Source organism: Coregonus clupeaformis, chromosome 29 (assembly GCF_020615455.1).
Source record: "Coregonus clupeaformis isolate EN_2021a chromosome 29, ASM2061545v1, whole genome shotgun sequence".
NCBI lineage: Eukaryota > Metazoa > Chordata > Actinopteri > Salmoniformes > Salmonidae > Coregonus > Coregonus clupeaformis.
This window is the reverse complement of record NC_059220.1, coordinates 17,655,689-17,665,165: the sequence shown is the minus strand read 5'-3', so window position 1 is coordinate 17,665,165 and position 9,477 is coordinate 17,655,689.

Genomic DNA, 9,477 nt, shown 5'->3' with positions numbered 1-9,477 from the left:
TACACTTCAACTGTGAGAGATGGAATCTAAAACAAAAATCCAGAAAATCACATTGTATGATTTTTAAGTAATTCATTTGCATTTTATTGCATGACATAAGTATTTCATACAGAAACCTTTGTTTGCAATTACAGAGATCATATGTTTCCTGTAGGTCTTGACCAGGTTTGCACACACTGCAGCAGGGATTTTGGCCCACTCCTCACTTGTTTGCCCATTCTAATGTTCAATCAAACAGTAACTGAATGCCTTGATGCCTGTCTGCCTGCTTTATATAGCAAGCCATGGCCACGTGACTCACTGTCTGTAGGAGCGAACCATTTCCGTGAATGGGGTGGTATACCTAATAAACTGGCCACAGAGTGTATGATCCAAACAAACATTTACAAGGGTTTCTCGGTCGGAAAGTCATATGACCAACATATCTTATTTTTGGAAAGATGAGTTGAACCAATAACACTGGAACAATGGGGAGTATTATTTGTAGTGACATCTGACCAATCCTTCACTGCTCTGCAAATACTTTTTATTAGGAGAGGAGTCAGGGCGGTGTAATCACAATCCTAATATTTCACAGAGCCCCAAATTCCCCTTTGTGCTCTTGAGCTGAGGACACTGGAGCTCCACTCTCCACATAGCAACGTCTGCCTGCTTGCCTGCTTGCCTGCCTGCCTGCCTGCCTGCCTGCCTGCCTGCCTGCCTGCCTGTCTGTCTGTCTGTCTGTCTGTCTCTGTCTGTCTGTCTGTCTGTCTGCCTGCCTGTCTGATCTGCCTGCCTGGTCTGCCTGCCTGCCTGTCTGTCTGTCTGGTCTGCCTGCCTGCCTGCCTGCCTGCCTGCCTGCCTGCCTGCCTGCCTGCCTGCCTGTCTGTCTGTCTGTCTGTCTGTCTGTCTGGTCTGCCTTTCCATGTGTCTAATTGTTTTGGCAGTGCAATTTGGATCTTTCATGCAGTAGTGAATATTTGTTAAGAAGGCCCACATCGAAAGTGAAATCATTCCCTTTTGCTCCTTGCACTTCAAACACTTGGCAGTGCTCTGGGAGCCATGAGAACACGGAGGGTCTCTGGAGAACCCGGCAGCAGAAAGGCCAGAGCTACGCTGTGTCCCAAATGGCACCTTATTCCCCATTTAGTACACTACTTTTGACCAGAGCTGGGGCTCTGGTCAAATGGAGTGCACTAAATGGGGAATAGGTTGCATTTGGGATGCAGCCCAGAGTCAAGCAGCTGCAGAGGAGGGGAGGGACCCAGCCGGTCTCTCAGAGGAGGCAATGATACTGGAAAATATTATCAAAACCCCTTTTGTTTTCCTTTCAATTCACTCTCTACACCCCCTTTAAGAGTCCCCTTTTAAGATTTGAAGTTTATCATATATATTTTATTATATGCTGTTTATTGGTTCTTACCACCACCAACAAGCTCATTTGGGCCTTTTGTAGCTACGGGCTGTTTACTTGTGTTTTCAGCTTCAAAGTAGTTTTGTCCTCCAGTACTCCTAGTTTTCTAACTCCCACTCTTCTTCTCCCCACCCGGAGGGGTTGTAGGCCGTCTGTTGTGTTAGCTAGCCATGGGGCTCTCTCTCTCTCTCTCTCTCTCTCTCTCTCTCTCTCTCTCTCTCTCTCTCTCTCTCTCTCTCTCTCTCTCTCTCTCTCTCCTTCTCAGCATCTCTCTCTCTCTCGCTCTCTCTCTCTCCTTCTCAGCATCTCGCTCTCTCTCTCTCCTTCTCAGCATCTCTCTCTCTCTCTCTCTCTCTCTCTCTCTCTCTCGCTCTCTCTCGCTCTCTCTCGCTCTCTCTCGCTCTCTCTGCTCTCTCTCTCTCTCTCTCTCTCTCTCTCTCTCTCTCTCTCTCTCTCTCTCTCTCTCTCTCTCTCTCTCTCTCTCTCTCTCTCTCTCACACACACACACGGAGGAACTGAAAGCTGCCTGAACTTTGGTCCATCTGCTCAGCAGAGACAGACATCCTTGTGTTCGGGCCCTTCCAAATGTTGTTTTGCAAATACACTGTCAATACGAGAATCTAGGCCTTGGAGGGTTTTCGTCCCACGAGACCCACCATGTCTAAAAACAGTGAAGTCTTTCAGATCGCCAGGCTGCTGTTTTCCGTCTTAGCTTGCCTGCGCGGTCAGGCTGGGTACATAGGTAGCCTCTTTGAGAGCTGCCTGCACAGGTTTCAGGCTGAAAACTACTGTCACCATATTGATTGACTGTGCTTGACCTTTCGATGCATTTAAGGTTCAAGCCACTCCAGGGACAGATTGAGTTTAAACTTTAGTAAAGTAAGAACCTCATTCAAATAAGAAAGATATTTGGTAATGATTTTGTGGTATATTCTGTAATGTGAAATTAATTAGCCTATACACCTATATTTTAGTTAGGCCAAGTAAGTCCACCAATATTAGTAACGTTCTTTCTCTTTTTAAACTAAAATAAATAGTCAGAGGGGGTATCTAATAAGCCTGAGGGCCACTGTGGCCTGCCTCTACCATGTGAATTTCCAGCCCTGAGTTGCAGAACACAATCAATCTGTGTGTCCATATTGCAGAGGCCAGGAACTGAACTGGAACCTCGCTGTCATGTGATATACAGTGTCTTTCAAATGGCACCCTATTCCCTTTATAGTGCACTACTTTTGACCAGGGCCCATTGGGTAAGTGGTGCACTATATAGGGAATAGGGTGCCATTTAAGATGCATCCATGGTGTTTTCTTCTTCCTTTGAGCAAAAGTTTATGCTTATCTAGACTGTGAAAGTCTCCATACTAATCAATACAACTTTATTTTTCCCCGTTAGGGCAATTAGTAGTAGGGTCTATAAGACTCTTGTTCAGCAGTTTCCTCCTTACCCATCTAAGGCTTTTATATAAATGTTAAGAGTCTCATGTCAACTAGTCTTAAGTCTACTATAAGAACTTGAATGTCAAGGCAAAACCTCATAATGTACTGTATGTATTTAGCAGATGCAGGCTAACTGTGATGTGGCTGTATTTGATCTAAGTGGAGTAGCCATGTAAGAGAGCTCTTGGTTAGGAATATATTCCTTTAGATATCGTAATAACATGGGGTCCTTGAATGTTATAATAATAATAATAATACATGCCATTTACCAGACGCTTTTAACCAAAGTGACTTAGTCATGCGTAAATTAATACATTTTCTCATGGGTGGCCACAGTGGGAACCGACCCATGATCCTGACATTGCAAGCGTCATGGTCTACCGACTGAGCCACACAGTTCATACTTCACAAATCCAGACACTCTATGAATGGGTTAGTGGCAGACAGAATCAACATCTCAAAAAGTATTTTTGACTAACCTTCAGAGAAACTAAGAAATGAACCTCTTCCTTGGCTCCAGTCAGTGCTGTCTGTCAGAACATTTAGAATTTTAATCCGAGGGTATCCTGCTATTGACACACTTGTTGAATTATGCAAGAGAACGTGACAACAGTAATTAATGAGGCAGTCTAGACAGCGCAGGTAGGGTAGACAGAGCAAGTGTTTGGTGGTTGCATTCCTGTTCCACTCCTTTATGTTAATTTATTAATATATGCAAATACAGCCAGTGTGTGTATGTATGCAAATGAAGCACATATAATTTTCTTCATTTTAACACAAAATATAAAAAAAATACCTAATAAAATAAGAAAATGTGTACACAGGTCAACTAGCTCTCACAGTCTCAAGTCAGAATTAGACGTTCATCCATGTTTATCAAATGTCAAATTTCTAAGTTCCAAATTTCGAAGTGTTTAAGGTTAAGGTTTGGGGTAGGCTTAAAAAAATCTTTAAAAAAACATTATAGCGCTGGATTCAAACTTGCAACCTTTGGAATCAGAGGCAGGTGCTTAGGCCCATCCGCCATCCCTGTTCACAATGCCATAGCAAACCCGAGACCCACTTGAAGGTAACAACGCTCACTGTTGCCCCTAGTGGCCGGTTTCCATGTCATCTCCCGACGTCCTCAGACATGGATGGGCGTCGAATACTGACTTGTATCACGGGTGACCTGGCTGATACAGGTATGAGGGCATTCTAAGAATACAATTGTGAAATTTTACAATAAATCAAAAAATCCCTGAACTCCATTCATTATCTGTGCCAGTCAAATGTTTAATGTGCTATAATTGTAGCTCAATTGGTAGAGCATGGCGCTTGAAACGCCAGGGTAGTGGGTTCGATCCCCGGGACCACCCATACGTAAAAATGTATGCACACATGACTGTAAGTCGCTTTGGATAAAAGCGTCTGCTAAATGGCATATTATTATTATTATAATTAAGTCAATATCTGATGGATTATAAACATTCAAAACGTTTTGAGTATCTTCATCCATTGTCCAACTGTTGCATTTAGTAGAATTGCTTTTAAAACCTTTTAACAATTTCGATGACCGTTGCTACTAGTCTACGCTGGTCAGGCCAGCAGAATAATTGATTTAGTGAGTGATGTGTGTTTGTGTTCCAGGGGAGCAGGCCCAGCAGGGCTCCAGAGTGGTGGCCGTCCGGCTACCATTCACCGGCCCGGAAGAGGAGGAGGAGGAGGTCTCTGTCAGTCTGGGGCTCAGCACCGCTGGAGGAGGAGGAGGTCTCTGTCAGTCTGGGGCTCAGCACCACTGGAGAAGGAGGTCTCTGTCAGTCTGGGGCTCAGCACCACTGGAGGAGGAGGAGGTCTCTGTCAGTCTGGGGCTCAGCACCACTGGAGGAGGAGGAGGTCTCTGTCAGTCTGGGGCTCAGCACCACTGGAGGAGGAGGAGGTCTCTGTCAGTCTGGGGCTCAGCACCACTGGAGGAGGAGGAGGTCTCTGTCAGTCTGGGGCTCAGCACCACCGGAGAAGGAGGTCTCTGTCAGTCTGGGGCTCAGCACCACTGGAGGAGGAGGAGGTCTCTGTCAGTCTGGGGCTCAGCACCACTGGAGGAGGAGGAGGTCTCTGTCAGTCTGGGGCTCAGCACCACCGGAGGAGGAGGAGGTCTCTGTCAGTCTGGGGCTCAGCACCACTGGAGGAGAAGGAGGTCTCTGTCAGTCTGGGGCTCAGCACCACTGGAGGAGGAGGAGGTCTCTGTCAGTCTGGGGCTCAGCACCGCTGGAGGAGGAGAAGCAGGAGACACAGACTCATCAGGGGATAATGTGTTCTAGTTCTGCTGCTGACTACTGACCTGCTGTAGTCATTACTGAGACATTACAGAGAAGTGCCTTCATCAAACGACCACCATTTCCATGTCCACCTCCTCCCACTCAGGCTGCAGTTCAGAGGATCGATGATGAGACCACTAAAGCTTTATTACCAGACCTGAACAGAGCTGAGCAGAGAGCGATAACATTACTGAACATTATACTGTACATGTGAAGGCCTTCAGACGGTCGTTAATTATTTACCTCTGTAACCAATAACCATGTGTTTGGACGAAATTGCCTGTCAGATAATCAATATATTGTAAGTAGCAACAATGAATAATTTAGATTGCCTCTTTTTTATTATTATATTTCTTTTTTTTACCAATAAAGTTGATACTTTTTTATGTTTTAATAACTTCTCAACAGTTATCTTAACTTCATACTGACCCTTTGTAAATTAGAGATTTTTCATTTGAATACAAATATTCATTCAAATACGCCCAACTCCAGGGATATCAGTTATGCAGTTGTTTTCATAGCTCTATTGTGATATTCAGACAAGCGAGCCAGTCGTTAAAATGTTTATTTGAGTTATTTCCCAAATCCATATAAATAGTGTGATGATATTGTACAGCTAGCTGTCATGGTAATGGTATTACAGCACATTACACTAGACTAGGAGATTGGGTTTACACTTCATTAGACACACATTTGCTTCCTGCGGCCCCAGATAAAGATGGTGGCTGCGTCCCAAATTTACATTTTTGTCATTTAGCAGGCACTCTTATCCAGAGCGACTTACAGAAGGAATTAGGGTTAAGTGCCTTGCTCAAGGGCACATCAACAGATTTTTCACCTAATCTGCTCGGGGATTCGAACCAGTGACCTTTCGGTCACTGGCCCAACGCTCTTAACCTACTTTTGACCAGGGCCCTCTGGTCAAAAGTAGTGCCCTATGTAGGGGATAGGGTGCCATTTGGCAGTCAGCCATAATGTATCTGATGTTGGTGTGCAGTATTGTATGCAGCACTAACAACGCCAGCCTCATGAGCATCCTGTTTCAATGCACCTAGTTGTTCCAAGAGGAGAAACGATATAAACATTCCTCTCCCTCTCAGCCAAACCGAAGAGAAGAAGTCTGTGGGTTAGGGTTCGGGTTAGGCCCCATTTATTAAACAAACTAAGTTCACCAAGTTAAGGGGATGGTGACTCTGCAATAAACTGATGGTCTCTTTCTCCCTCTTTTTCTCTGGAGTAGCCTGGAATCTAAACTGAATATCGCTCTGTTTCACTAGTGTTACACTTCACTGATGGACTGAATCAGTAAAGGGAAACCGAGCGATGTTCAGGTTGCAGCTCTGGTGAGGACCGGTGTTAAATGTGGCTCCATGTCTGGCCATGCAGTAGTGATAAGTTACGATGATAAAGAGGAGGAAATGAGATTAAAGACAAGAGGACAGATGGTCTGGCATGACACTGAGCAGGAAACTGTCCTCTCTCTCTCTCTCTCTCTCTCTCTCTCTCTCTCTCTCTCTCTCTCTCTCTCTCTCTCTCTCTCTCTCTCTCTCTCTCTCTCTCTCTCTCTCTCTCTCTCTCTCTCTCTCTCTCTCTCTCTCTCTCTCTCCCCCTGCCTTGTATCTTCTTTTAAATTGTCAATTGTGTTTATGTAACATGTCAATTGATTTCAGCATTTAAAGGGCAAATTCATCCTACATTTCTGGAACAGTTTTTTGGGATGGGAATGGTCTTTTGAAACCTGCTCCCATTACAGACTGGGTCTTTCAGTCCATTTGGGACCATGACAGAAGTTCCTGCCCAACAGTAACACTTCCTACACTACAGTACGATGACCTCAGATTGTGTGTAACTAGCTGGGACTGTCCACGGGAAGCTATCAAACTACAGCTAATCTCTGAGCTGGCCTTAAATCACAGAAACTCTGTAACTGTTTAGTAAAGGCCAGAGGTTGAGGGTCATTCACTCCCCACCCCCACCCCAGCGCCTCCAGCTCTCTCTCCGCCAGCCCAGCTATTTATCAAAGACTGATGTGAGGGGAGGGAAATCGAGCGTGAGATTGACCGCTCTCCTCTCACAGTCAGGGACCAGAGTGAACTGTAGTGAGGGACAAGACACCACTTCTTTTTATCCACAACCCTACAGCAAATCCAGCCTGGTCCCAGATCTGTTGGCGTGTCTCGCCAATTGAACTCCTTGGCATGACAATGAATGACCATAGGACAGCAAGACAGCACAAACATATCTGGAACCAGGCTACAGGTTATTTACCCTTATTTTAGATGTTCATTGGCAGTCCAAATGTGGAGGTTTCTAACCCTGACATGAACCACTGGCTTGCATCACAAATGGCCCCCTCTTCTCTATATAGTGTAGTGACTATGTAGGAACAGGGTGCCATGTAGGACAAAGACACCGACATCCTTATGGAGATACCGTAGATTCTGTATTTGCATTCAGTTATGGCTGGAACACAGCAATAGCGTTTAGCTGCCGAGAGAGTACTTGCAAACCAATTTTACATGTAGAATTGCGCAGAAATGTCAGCAGGAGATCCCCATTCAGTGTGATGTGTGTGGCCCTTTAGACTTAGACTTAAAAAACTTTATTTTACCCCGCAGGAACTTCGAAATTGCAGTTATATCAAATCAAATCAAATTTGAATTGCCACATGCGCCGAATACAACAGGTGTAGACATTACCGTGAAATGCTTACTTACAGCCCTTAACCAACAATGCATTTATTTCTTAATAAAAAAGTAAAATAAAAACAACAACAATAAAAAAGTGTTGAGAAGAAAAGAGCAGAAGTAAAATCAAATAACATTAGGGAGGCTATATACAGGGGGGTACCGGTGCAGAGTCAATGTGCGGGGGCACCGGCTAGTTGAGGTAGTTGAGGTAATATGTACATGTGGGTAGAGTTAAAGTGACTATGCATAAATAATTAACAGAGTAGCAGCAGCGTAAAAAGATGGGGTTGGGGTGCAAATAGTCTGGGTAGCCATGATTAGCTGTTCAGGAGTCTTATGGCTTGGGGGTAGAAGCTGTTGAGAAGCCTTTTGGACCTAGACTTGGCGCTCTGGTACCGCTTGCCGTGCGGTAGCATAGAGAACAGTCTATGACTAGGGTGTCTGGAGTCTTTGACAATTTTGAGGGCCTTCCTCTGACACCGCCTGGTATAGAGGTCCTGGATGGCAGGAAGCTTGGCCCCAGTGATGTACTGGGCCGTACGCACTACCCTCTGTAGTGCCTTGCGGTCGGAGGCCGAGCAGAGGCTTGTACATTTGGGAGTGTTTTGATACTTTTAAGCATTTTAATCACATTCCATTTTAACCTAAGGCTTCCACTGTGAGGCCGGGAGTGTGTTAAATGGGCTAAAATGAAGGTTTGATTTCTGCAGTAGGACATGAATGATTCATACTTGGGGTGGAATAGAGCAGAGCATGTATTTAGTTTGAAGATGTTGTTATGATGACTTGGAAAACACTAAGTACTGTTGACTAGTGTTTATCCTCCTGAAGACGCCACCCGTTTATTTGTGTGTTTGTTTGTGTGAGTGTGTTGGCTGTTGTTGTACAACACTGCAACATTCTCAATCTCAAATATTGTCATTCATATTTATAACACTTTAATTTGGGTTACATGAATGAATGAGTGCCTCATCTGAAAATGTTAACTCCACTGTTGCTTCCTCTGAGCACAGTAGACCACACAGCAAGACACTACTCTACTGGCTCAGTTAAAGCTATAGTCATGTTAATCATGGCTTTCACAATGTTGATGATCATTGTTTGAACCCACATTTCTCCATTTAGAGTATGTCTCTGTTTCTGTATTTTATTAAAGGAACTCTGAAGTTGCATTCTAATGTCAGATTGCATTGATGGAGACCATCAGACATGAACGACTGTATTTGTAGTCTTTGTTTAAACATACAACCTCTCATTTCAAAATTGTCAACTCTTTCCAAAGGATCCCTGATGCCTCTCAAAATGGCAATTAAATCTGCATATCAAATTAGCCTTTTCCTTTAATTAATCATGTGGAAGAAGGACTTGATTGTATGTCCCAAATGGCACCCTATTCCCTACATAGTGCTCTTATTTTAACCATAGCCCTTTGGGCCCTGGTCAAAAGTAGTGCACTATAAAGGGAATAAGGTGTCATTTTGGATGCAACCGCTGTACTTCTCTATCTATCCCCCTGCCTGCTCCAGTCAGTCAGACAGTCAGTCAGTTAGCTTCAGTGAGCCAGTTAGTTAAAATAATCTACTAATGAGATTATTTAGATCCTGAGGAGTTTGTTTGGACTCAAGCAACAGCTTTTGTTTCCTTTAAAGTGATGGACTCTATT